The sequence below is a fragment of the Phyllostomus hastatus genome, unplaced genomic scaffold (assembly GCF_019186645.2).
Source record: "Phyllostomus hastatus isolate PE091 unplaced genomic scaffold, TTU_PhHast_1.1 phas_contig_148, whole genome shotgun sequence".
Classification (NCBI taxonomy): domain Eukaryota; kingdom Metazoa; phylum Chordata; class Mammalia; order Chiroptera; family Phyllostomidae; genus Phyllostomus; species Phyllostomus hastatus.
The window spans coordinates 23012201-23024396 of record NW_025333607.1 but is presented as its reverse complement, the minus strand read 5'-3'; positions in this window follow the sequence as shown (position 1 = coordinate 23024396).

Below are 12196 nucleotides of genomic sequence, written 5' to 3'. Positions count from 1 at the left end.
GGTCCTCCTCACGGTGTGGCGCTGGGCTCGGGGTGCGTGCTGAGCCCCAGGATGGCACGGGGCCCCCCCTGCGCTCCGGGTGCAGCCCCGTCGGCCCCCAGGGCGCTGGCGCGTCTCCCCGAAGCCTGGGGGTGGCCGACAGACCGAGAGGGGGGGGCCTGTCCCCTGGCCCCGCGCCCCAGTGGGGTCCCGCTCTTTGCCATAGATGGAAGTGTCCGGACTCCAGGAACTGCAGTGAGTCAAATGGCTCTCACGCGCCTCTGCCTGCCGTCCGCCCTCAGTGACACCCAGCACCCCGTGTGTGAAGGTGGCATCCCCCGTTGGGCGACGGGCCCTGGGTCAGACGCCAGTGTCCCTCCCGGGACGGACAGCAGGGTCGGGGGGGTGGGAGGGGGTGTCCGGCCTTTTTCGGAAATCTCCAGGCCACCACTCGAGCCGCGACAGGTGTCCCGACTGTCCTCCACTGATCCCTCCCGGCCAGACTGGACGCAGCGGCGGCATTTGCTCCCCGAGGTGCAGCCTGGTCCCTCACACCTCCTAGCGGGCGTTTCCCTGGGGGGGGCAAGCCCCTGCCGTCGGCGCCCGAGGTGGACAGGACGTGCTCTCGGGCCCCCTCGGGCCCAGGACCCTGGGGACGACGCGGTCCCCCCCCTCGGACACGAGGGCAGAGTGTCTCCTTCCCCGGGCTCAGCTCTTCCCCCTCTGGCTCCAGCTTCTCAGATTCCCAGCAGCCACACACAGCTGGTGGCAAAGATCAGGCTGAAACCCCATCCCTGCCCCCGGCCCGGCCCCGGGGCGCCACGCCAGGGCGGGCACCACAGGAGAGCCCAGGCTGGGGGCTGGGCGGGGGCCGCGGGCACTTCGCTGTCCTTGGGAGGCGCGGCCCTGGGGGAGGGGAGCTGACCGCCAGCCTCCCGCTGAAGACACTCAAGGACAGGACCCTCTCGAGGGGACAAGGAGCCGGCCTTCCCGTGGTGGCGGCAGCGGCGCGGCCCCGGTGCTCAGGGGGAGCTCCGTGAGACTGGGGGGCCCCGGTACCCGCAGTCAGGTCCCTGCCGGCCGGTGCCTGCCGTCGCTGTGGTTTGCCAGGACCACCCGCTCGCTCCCTGCGGCCAGTAGGGATGGGGACCGGCGCGCATTCAGCCCCGGGTGACTCGGCTGGGCCCTTGGTGGCACCGTGTCACTGGGCAACGTCCTTTACTGCTTCCGCTGGGCTGTCGGGAGGGGTCGGCGCCCGCCCCGGCCTCGCCGACTCCTTGTCGCTCGGCTGGAAGCATCTGGGACGCGGGGACCCAGTGGCCCTGTCCCGTCCGAGTATCTGTTTGTTGGTTCTGTCCCCAACTTGAAATGCAAACCCCTTGGGACAGAGATTCCAGTTTGCTCCCTGAGTTGAGGGCTCACTCTGCCCCCGACTCTAACTGGGGGGCAGGATAAAGTCCCCCACCCCTCATCCCACCCCCCAGCTCCTGGTGGGAGACTGCTGTGTCACCGCGCTCCTGCCTCTGTGTCACACGACGGAAGGGACAGGTCCCCAAAGTGCAGAAGGGGCAGTGAGGCCTGGGGCGGAGCTCACACAGCCCACTGGGGCAGCTGTTGGGGGTGTCACTGGTCGTCGCCAAAGCAGGGGGCTGAGGTCGAGGGTCAAGAGGTAGGATGGACGGACAGAAGGAGGCTCCCCTGCGTCAGCGTGAACTGCAGGGCCACCCAACGGTCACGCGGCCGCCCGTCCCCAGCTCCGCGCCGAGAGCCAGTCGGGCAGCCTCCGCAGACAGAAGGGAACCGCGCCGGCAGCTCCCCGACTCCTCCCCGCTGGTTCCGGCTCGGAAAGAGCCGTCCATCCGGGGTTCAGCTGCCCCACCAGGATCCGAGGGGCCAAGCGCCTGGAAGCCCGCCCCGTAATGAAATACTCTCGCGACACAGACACCAGAGCAGCCGCGGACGCGCCGTCGAGCCGGAGAGGACAAGGCCCACCCCCCCACCCCCCGCTCCGGGACAGCTGTTTGCTCAGGGTCCCCACGGGGCGCAGGCGCCACGCCCACTGGGACTTCCTGTCCCGGACACACGTCCCTTCTGTGACCTCCCGGAGCGTCCGCTCCCTGACGGAGTCCCACCCATCCGATTTCCCAACGCGGCTCCGAAGGAACGCTTGTTTCTTTCCCGAAGATTGAGTTCCACATTCCAGGAGGTATGATGAGCAGTGGTCAGATTCCAGCCAGGGTGGACCGGTCAGGCGGGCGTGGGGACCTTTACCAGCAGCATAGCTGAGAGCCCTGACCGGGCGCCAGGCCCCGTGCTGGGCGCGAGCCCCAGAGCCCTTTCAATCCCACAGCCTCGGGGCGGGGGGGGGGGTGGCGGGGCTCCTGCCCACGTCCTGTCCTGCGGAGAGGGGGCCTCACGCAGTGACAGGCGAAGCGACCTCAGGTCACAGGGCCGCCCTGATGGCCGCAGAGCTGGGCGTGGGGTCAGACAGACAGGTCAGTTTGCTCCTCAGAACCTGGGTGTCTCCCATTTGTAGAGCAAGAGAGAGCCCCTCTGACTGACCGAAGCTCTGTCCCCTGTCCCCTGTCCCCTGGGAGCTGCATGCCCTCCTGGGCGGCCAGGGCGACAGGAGAGCTAGGGAGGAGGGGGAGAGAAAGGGAGGGAAAGACCCCCTGAGAAGGGGAGAGAGAGAGAGAGGGAGAGAGAGAGACAGAGAGAGGGAGAGAAGGAAGGAAGGAAGGAAGGGAGGGAGGGAGGGAGGGAGGAAGGGGAGGAGGGGAGGGAGGGAGGGAGGGAGAGACAGAAAGAAAGAAAGAAGAGAGAAAGAAAGAGAGGGAGAAACAGAAAGAAAGAGAAAAAGGAAGGAAGGAAGGAAAGAAGAGGGAAAGAAAGAGGGAAGGGAGGAGAAGAAAGAAAGACAGCAAAGAAAGAAGAAGAAAGAGAGGGAAAGGAAAGAGAAGGAAAGAGGGAAAGAGAGAGAGAGAGAGAGGAGGGAGGAAGGAAGGGAAGGAGGGAGGGAGGGAGGGAGGGAGGGAGGAAGGGGAGGAGGGAAAGAAAGAAAGAAAGAAAGGAAAGAAAGAAAAAAGAAAAGAAAGAAAGGAAGAAAGAAGAAAAAGAGGGAAAGAAAGAAAGAAGGAAGAGGGAAAGAAAGAGAAAGAGAGAAACAGCAAGAAAGAGAAGGAAGGAAGGAAGGAAGGAAGGGAGGGAGGAAGGGGGAGGGAGGGAGGGAGGGAGGGAGGAGGGAGGGAGGGAGGAGGGAGGGAGGGAGGGAGGGAGGAGGGAGGGAGGGAGGAGGAGGGAGGGAGGGAGGGAGGGAGGGAGGAGGGGAGGGAGGGAGGGAGGAGGGAGGAGGGGAGGGAGGAAGGGGAGGAGGGAGGGAGGGAGGGAGGGAGGGAGGGAGGGAAGAAGGGGGAGGAGGGAGGGGGAGGGAGGGAGGGAGGGAGGGAAAGAAAGAAAGAAAGAAAGAGAAGGAAAAGAGGGAAAGAAAGAGAAAGAGAGAGAAACAGCAAGAAAGAGAAGGAAGGAAGGGAGGAAGGAAAGAAGAAAGCGAGAGAAGGAGGGAGGGATGAGAAGAAAGAAAGAAAGAAAGAAAGAAAGAAAGAAAGAAAGAAAAAAGAAAAGAAAGAAAGGAAGAAAGAAGAAAAAGAGGGAAAGAAAGAAGGAAAAGAGGGAAAGAAAGAGAAAGAGAGAGAAACAGCAAGAAAGAGGGAAGGAAGGAAGGAAGGGGAGGGAGGGGAGGGAGGGAGGGGAGGAGGGGAGGGAGGGAGGGAGGGAAAGAAAGAAAGAAAGAGAAGGAAAAGAGGGAAAGAAAGAGAAAGAGAGAGAAACAGCAAGAAAGAGAAGGAAGGAAGGGAGGAAGGAAAGAAGAAAGCGAGAGAAGGAGGGAGGGAGGAGAAGAAAGAAAGAAAGAAAGAAAGAAAGAAAGAAAGAAAGAAAGAAAAAAGAAAAGAAAGAAAGGAAGAAAGAAGAAAAAGAGGGAAAGAAAGAAGGAAAAGAGGGAAAGAAAGAGAAAGAGAGAGAAACAGCAAGAAAGAGAAGGAAGGAAGGAAGGAAGGGAGGGAGGGGAGGAGGGGAGGGAGGGAGGGAGGGAGGCGTCCACCGGGAACCTCCACTAGCACCAGGCGCGGAGCAAGGTGACAAGCCCTGCTGGTGCGTCAGCTCAGCGACACCTTCCAAAGGCTCAGCCAGCATCGACAGGAGCTCTCAGGACCCAGGGCGTGTGCCCCCCCCCCCGGCCCCCACTTCCCTTCCCCCGAATCTCGCACACGGTCCAGCTCCCCGCCGTGAACTCAGGGAAGTGCCCCCGGCGGGCCGTGGCCGGGCTCCACCAGAGACCTCTGGTCCCAGGGGCCACCTGTCAGCCGGTCGTTAGTTAGACGCCGGGGAGATTGACAGGGGCGGCTGGGTCTCATTAGAGCCCGCGGCGGAAAGGGCTTTGCTGTCTAATGACCCACCGGTGGCCCGGAGGAGCGCGACCAGGAACCTGTTGACAGGGCTCCAGCGAGGCGGCTCCAGGCGACCGGCAACCTGCACAGCTGGGGCCGTCCCCGGGCCGTCTGTGTCCGCCCCGGCGGGCAGCTGCCGCCCTGGCCCCTTCGTGCTCCCCAGGGTCACCCTCTGACCCCCACGGGCTTGCCCTGGTGACCCAGGAGCGCTGTCACGGCCGGCCACCCCCCCCCAGCAGCCAGGCCCTGGGTCCCCTCCCCGCGGGAGGCTGGGGCCGTCCTCCGGCTCGTCCACAAACACACACCTGGGGGCGGAAAACGGCCCGGACCCTGTGCGCAGGGAGCGAGAGGACGTGAGGGAGGAAGAGTCCCCACTTCCTGAGACGAGACCACACTGAACTTGGGCTGCACGGACGGACGGAGGACGGAGGCCACGGGCCGAGGAGAAACCACGTCCAGGGGAACTCGGCGCACGCGCCGGGAACTGCCGGCGGCGCTGCTTCCCGCTGGGCCCTGGCGGGCGTCTGTGACCTTGTGGGGGGAGGAGCAGGCGGCAGCGGGGGTGCGGGGGTCTGTGCTGGGATTTGCAAACCGGCAGATGATGGAGAGCATGAGGAGCAACAGCGGCCGCCCTCCTCGCGGGTCTCCGTCCCTCCTCGCCGGTCTCCGCCCCTCTCTCCTCGCCTGCCGCGGCCCCCACCGGGAGGCCAGCAAAGCCGCTAACAACCCGGGCAGCTCACAAAACACTTGAGCTGCGCGAGGTGCTAAGTCTTCCCCGGCACCTCGCTCCAAGGGCGCCCGCCCGCCCCAGGCCCTCCCGCAGGGCGGGTCTGCCTCCCGCTCCGACACTGGCCTCGTGGGCGTGGGCGGGCGGGGAGCCGAAGGCCAGCATCCCGGGTTCCTCGAGGCAGACGCCCTCCCCCCGCCCCCCCCATCCTGCCCACCACAGACTGCCCGTTTGGTCGTGTTTCCTGGTCACAGGCCTGTGGCCTCATCTTCAGCTTCTTAAACACGGGTTTCCTCATTGGCAACAGGGGGTGACGATGCCGGCAGGCTGGAGGCCGGGAGTCCGGGGGGGCCCAGGCCGAGGGCAGGTGGGGGACACCACTGCAGAGGCGAGGAGTCTGCCGGCAGCAGCAGGGCCACACTCCCTGGGCACCAGGAACTCCGTCCGTTTGTCCTCGGAGTGGACGCCTTTCCCCCTGCCTCATCGCTCCTCTCCGGGGCCTGACCTGGGGACGGACCTCCTCCCGCTGCGCTGTATCCCCAAAGTTCTGGGCAGGCCCCCAGAACTTTGCTCCAGCCTGTCCAGCCGACGGCCCCCTTGGCCAGCCCTGAGCCTGGTGGTGAGGGCACCTAACCAGTCTCTTTTCTCGGCCCAGCCCCCTGGTTCGCTGCTCGTCGAAGGCCCTGGTCTGCCAGCAGGTCCCGGGGACCCGCTGGCCTCCTCCCGCCCCTGCACCGGCTGTCACTGCAAACGCAAGGAGGCCGGCCTTGGCTCCACCCGAGTCTCGTCCCCTGCCCTCTGCCCCCTGCCCCCCCACATGGCCCTGGGGGGCTCCCCAGGACATCACCTTCTCCATCTCCCTCTGGTTCACCCCCTGGCACCCCACCCTTGGTTCTGCGGAGGAATGACCCACCCCTGGGCGCCCTGGTCCCCCTGCACATTCATAGGTGACTCCGTGGTGGGCAGGATGGGGGAGGGGGGTGGGCGTCTGCCTGGAGGAACCCGGGGCGCTGGCCTTCGGCTCCCCGCCCGACCGCCCACGAGGCCATTGTCAGAGCGGGAGGCAGACCTGCCCTGCGGGAGGGCCTGGGGCAGGCGGGCGCCCTTGGAGCGAGGTGCCGGGGAAGACTTAGCACCTTGCGGCTCGAGTGTTTTGTGAGCTGCCCGGGTTGTTAGCGGCTTTGCTGGCCTCCCGGTGGGGGCCGCCGTGGGCGAGGAGAGAGGGGCAGAGACCGGCATGGAGGGCGGCCCGCTGCCCACGGCAGGGCGCCGGGGGGACCTGGGCGTCGATGGGGATCTGGGCCTATAGGCCTCGCCCCGAGGGCCCCAGGAGGAGAGGTCAGCGGCAGAGGGCCAGGAAGGCAAAGGGAGAGATGTGTTTGTTTGCATCTATTTTTGCTGCCCTGTCCACATGGTCTTCTTGTGACCTGGGCCTGGCCGAGAGGCCCGGCAGGCTCGCTCCGGGGCCCCCGAGAGCATTTCTCAGAGGCTACCCCTCGAGGGCACGGAACCCTGTGACCCAGAGCGCGGCTCGCCGCCCCAGGCTGGCACTGCGGGTGGGCCGACTGGCCGCGGACACCCAGCCCCAAAGGGCAAGGCGGATACCCCCCCACCCCGCCACCTGGGACTCGGCCAGCTGCGGCCCACGGGCTGCAGTCTGATCTTGTAAATAAAGTTTTATCGGGAACAGTCCCACCACCAACCACTGCTGGGGTCAGTGGTCTCTAGTGAGGGCAGGCGGTCAAGTCAGCACGGGTGCCCACAGCGGGGGACACTCCCGGCCCCCGGCACCTGCCTCCCCAGCTCGGGAGACGCCGCGTCAGGCAGCCCAGCCTCACTGGTGGAGGCCGCAGGCCCTGGAAGGAGGAGACGCCCCTTCGTCTTTGGGGGAAAGGCCCAACGCCTGGGCCCTGGTTTCCCCGGGGTGGGGAGGCTGGGGGAGGCAGGACGTGGCTCCAGGAGTCTCAGAGAGACCCAGAGCAGACCCTGGCCACCAGCGGCGTGCCCGGGGGGCAGCCCTGGCCCCATCGGGGCCTCTGTGTCCGTCTCCCTGACACAAGGGCTACAGCTCTGAGGGACGCCCAGCCTCCTTCTCCGGTCAGCAGACTGACCCTGGCTCTGCGGGCAGCCGTCTGGACAGAAGCCACCCCCCGCCCAGACCTTCCTCCCAGCCCTGCTCCTCTGGGACAACCCGCAGCCCCCTCCCACGGGCCCCCCGCCCTCCCGACCAAGCAACTAGGTGGGTTTCCTTCAAGTCAATTAGAGACGTTTTAGAAAAATAAACTGCACCCTGCCCAGCATGGCTCCCTTGGTTGGAATGAAGAAACGTCCTCGGGGGAGAATAAATATATATATTTATATTTATATATTATATATATATATAAAGTGAGCTTCGCCTCCCTGGGCGAGCAGGCGTGCACCGGGAGGGGGTGAGGCTCTCGGACAGAAGGGACCGCTCCGCTTCCGGCTGGCGTCCCACCTCCGACGTCCCCCGGGGTTCCTCCCCGTTTGCCCTTCTGAGGTGGGTGTCGTTTGACCCGACGTCCGGGTGGGGACACCGAGGTGCAGACGGAGGTTGGGACGGACGGGGTGGGGTGCGTGGCGGCTCCGGGGTCCGTCGGCCCCCCAGGCTCAGTCCCTCCGGGGCCCAGGACACCGCCAAGCGTAAAACCCCCCAAACCACCCCCTCCTTTGGCTCCGGGGGTGACTCGTGCTACGTAAGTGTGAAGCAAGCGTGTGTAAAAACTGGATTAGCGTTTCTGCCCTGCCATGTGTCCTGGGATCAGCAGGACCTGGGCAGCTGGCGAGGACACCAGCGGCGACCTCAGGGCTCGGCCGGCGCCGGGGGCCGCCGCAGTGGCCGGGCTCACTTTCTGCGGCCCTGTGCTTCTCGCCCAGGCCCGGGCAGGCAGCCAAGGTCTGAGGCCCGGGGCGTCCCCACCAGGTCCGTCCCAAGTCCTTCCCCAGCCCCCCTCCCCAGGAAGGCGAGGAGACCCCCGCCCCAGCAGGCCTCTCCCCCCCTTCCCGGCCCTGTCTGGGTGGGCAGCCAGCGGGAGGGGAGGGCGGAGGCCCTGGGAGACTGGCCACGTTTCTGCCCCGGGTTTCGCCCGGGCGGGAACCTGAGCTGCCCCTGTTTCTCTACAACAAGCCTGTCGCCTGGTGGGGTAATCTCCGTGCTTCTCGGATGACAGCTGCTGGCCGGGGCCAGAGGTGTCCTCGCTGGGAGGGCGCCGCCTCCCCCCGAGGGTCTAGGCCAGGCCGAGCGCTGGGCTGGCCAGGCACCGTGGGCGGGAGCGTGGGGCCACGGGCGAGTGGGGCCGGGGGGCCGCATGCAGGCCCGGGAGTCCCCCTTCTGGGCCGCCCCCCCCCCCCGCCCCCCAAGTTAGCCCCTCGCACCGGGCTTGTCCTCTGGGTGTAGTCGCAGGGCAAACATTTACCCTTTCCATTTTTGCACCGGCTCGATGACCGGCGGCCCGGCGCGGGGCTGGACGCGCCGCGGCCACCTGACGCCTGTCTGTCCACTCGCACGTCCGTCCGCGCGTCCGGCTGCCAGCAGAATCGTGTTCTCGGCCCTGCTGGAATTTTCACCATGCACTCGGGACAAGTGGCCGACACGCTGCCAGCAACAGCATGGGCGTCCGGGGCGGCGGGCGTCCAGGGCGGCGTCTCTCCCCCCCCAGGACCGGCCGGCGAGGAGCGAGGACCACTCCTCAGAGCGTATCGAACTCTCCTCCCTCTGGCTCCCCAGCTCCGCCCAGCCGTCCCCGGCCTGACGGACAGGGTGACCTTGGGCTGCCCCCCCCAGGGCAGCGTGTCCCCTCTTCCCGAGGGAGGGGCGTCCGGGGCGCGGGGCTGGCTCTCTCTCCTGGACCTCGAATGCGGGACAGTGACTGGAGATGAGGAGGCCGATCGGCAGCCAGTTCTCAGGACCCTGGGCCCTCGCCCCTTGGTGGGCTGCGTCCGGCCTAGGCGACTCGGCTCGTCCCGGGCCACGGTGACTGGTCCTCAGAGCAGCCTGCCCTGACTGCACGGCCCGCCTGGGCCCCCCTGGCTGCCTTTGCACCCCTCCGGTCGGGGGGGGGACTGCTGGAGGCCTGTACCCCGTCCTCCAGTGTGGGGGCTGCCCAGGGAGGGCCCCTGGGGGTGGCCTGGCCTGGACCAGCCCGCTGAGGCCACCTTGTGTCTCCTTAGAGCACGGGCGGCAGGCACCAGGCCCGCGGGTCAAGTCCGGCCCTCCACCCTGTCTTATCCGGCCTGGCACCTTGTTTTGACCCGGCGGCAGCGCCGACCGAGCTCCTTGCCCCTGGTTAAGGAGCAGTTACATGTACACGGTCCTGAAATGACATGTGGCCCTTTGAAGGGAACCGCGAGGCTGATGTGGCCCCTGGTGACAGTGAGTGTGATGCCCCTGCCCCAGAGGATCTCCTGGAAAGTGGCCAGAGACGCCGGGGACGAGGCTGGGCTCGCATCTGCGGCGTCTGGAGAAGCTCCTGCTGCGGAGTTTCCGGAAGCAGGAGCCCCGGGAAGTCGGGGCACCGCCACGGCATGTGCCTCTGGAGCCCTGGGTCGGGGGTGGACAGGGGACGCCCCAGTGGTCTCCCCGCCCGGCTCCGCCTCAGACGGGAACTGGCTGCCTGTCTGTGTAGGCGGCCCCGGGCTGGCCGTCCCCCAGGCCGTCTCGGTGCTTGTGACGATGACAGCAGCGCAGCCTTCGCCAGGGCCCCTGGGCACGCCCGGGCGCAGCCAGGGTCCCAGCTTCGAGGACACAGAGCAGGGTCCACTCCCAGCGCTGCACTCTGACCAGCCGGGGATTCTGGGAGGGCACGACCCCCTCGGGGCCTTCCCTGCGTCCCCTTGACGGCTCCCACGCTCCCCGCCGCCACCCGGCGGACGCGGTCTCGTGGGCAGCCGACGAGCCCCCTGCCCTGGGCGCGGCCTGCAGCAGTGACCGCACAGAAGACGCAGAGGGATCCAAGGTCACTCCTGAGATTCGGCTCTAGAGAGCCGGCCCCTGCCCCGCTGCCCGCTCGGACCTGCGCTCCCTCTGTCTCCCTGTCTCCCTGTCTCCCTGTCTCCCCATCTCCGCCTCAGGCCCGTCTCCGGGGAGCCAGCTTCCATGTCACGCATGAGCCGCCCTCTGCAGAGGCCCATGCGGCCTTGCTCTGAGACAGGCCAGCAGACTGAGGGCGTCCATCTGCACGGAGTCCAGCCAGGACCCCCGGCTGAGCCGGGTCCTGCGTGGGGCAGACAGGCCACAGCCCCGGGGACCCGAGAGTCCTGGCAGAAGCCTCCGCTCAGCCACACGGACTGGAAGGTGACCGGTGTTTGCTGGTTAGGCCACTGAGTGTGGAGTGATGGTGTCGCACCCAGCAGGCCGCTGTGTGTCTGTCCGGCAGCAGCCCGGGCCCTGCCCTGCCCCTGCCCCTGCCCCCGTCCCTCCTTCCCCCCTCCTCCCAAACGCCCTCCATCCACACCGACCTCCTTTCTAGCCTCCTCTCTCTGTCCAGACACCTTCCGCCCCTGAGCGTCCGCCAGGTTGGCCTCCTGCCAGGCTAAGTATGCCTGAGTTAGTGCCGGCTGGCTCCTCCGGGTCACGATGATGCTGGGACCACAAAGGTCGCCTCACCCAGCGGCCTCCTCGGAGGCCCTGTCCTGTGTGCACACAGCCATTGCCCCTGCCTTCCATAGGCTTTTGGTTTCGTGGGGTTGTCCACTTCCCCCCGAGACTAGGAGCTCCGGAGGGTGGGGACCTGGTTCTCCAGCCCGGGGCAGTGTGGGTGCTCCAGGGGCAGGTGCCGAGCGAGCAGCTGGGAAGGTCCGCCTCAACACTGACCAGCTCAGTGGTCAGAGCCGAACTGACTGTGGTCACTGCAAACGGACCAGATCGATAACTGTGTCCGTTAGTCCTGTGATTCTAGCCTTTCGGGTGTGTTGAGCTGGATGGCCCGACAACCCCCTCCCCCAGGTTCTGCAGCGTGTCACCATGCCCACGTCCCGGTGCCAGGCGGGTGTGCAGGTCGGAGAGACACTCCTTTAAGGTGGCCACTCAGGAACCCAGAGTTCTTCTACCACGAGCCTTCTCCATCCCTAGGGTGTTACCTCCCCCTGCCCAAGGGGACAGAGCACGGAGCAATGCATGCTGGGGGCTGTGCCAGCCGGGCCCGCAATGGTGCACATCAGTTCCTGTCCCGTTCCCCTAGAAGTGACAGCGTCCTCGGGCCGCAAGGGAGGCTGGGACGTGCCATCCGAGGTGACTTCGGACTCTGGTGGACAGGTCAGCTCCTCTGCGGCGAGGAGCAGCTCGTTTAGAATTGCAGAGTTTCTCGGGTCTTCCCTGAGGGCTCACACTCCAAGCCCCGTGCTGCGGGAGGAGCTCCTGGCCCAGAGAAGGGGGTGAGACGGGAGGTCCCCCGCACCCTGGGAGAAAGGGAGAAAGGGACCATGTTCCGACGTCCGGGAAATGGTCCTCGATTTGGGGGCTGCCTGCAGCTCACGGCAGGGGGGCCCGACTCTCGGAGATAAAGAAGGTATGGCTGGTGGGCGGGGGGGTGGGGGGGCAGCAGCTGGGACCCCAGAGGCAGGTCGGTTAGGCAGGACATCTGACAAGGAACACCACGCTGCCGTGAGAACCGTAGACCCAAGGGTATGACAGCTGTGGGGGCAGGGGGGGGCGGTTACTCACACTCAGTGAGCAGTGACTGAGCGCAGGGCGATCTTGTTTTTGCGAAGGCTCTGTGTCTGAAAGTCGATGGCAGCGGGTTAGTGTGTTCCGGTTCCCTTACATGTTTATCGTTTCGTATTGATCACGCTCCGGTCTCGGGTGCTGTGTTCTCCAAGCGGACACCAGGCTCCGCGCGCAGACCGGCCACCCCCAGGCTTCCCCGCCCCACCCCCGCGGGGCCGCATTTCCGGTCCCCGCACCCCGGCCGGCCCCAGAGGCTCAGCACACCCTCCCCGAAAGGCGGGACACGGGACGAGCCCGCGTTCTCCTCGTGGGAAACGGCGGGATGGTGACCTCTACTAGAAGGCACCCCCAAACAGTGGC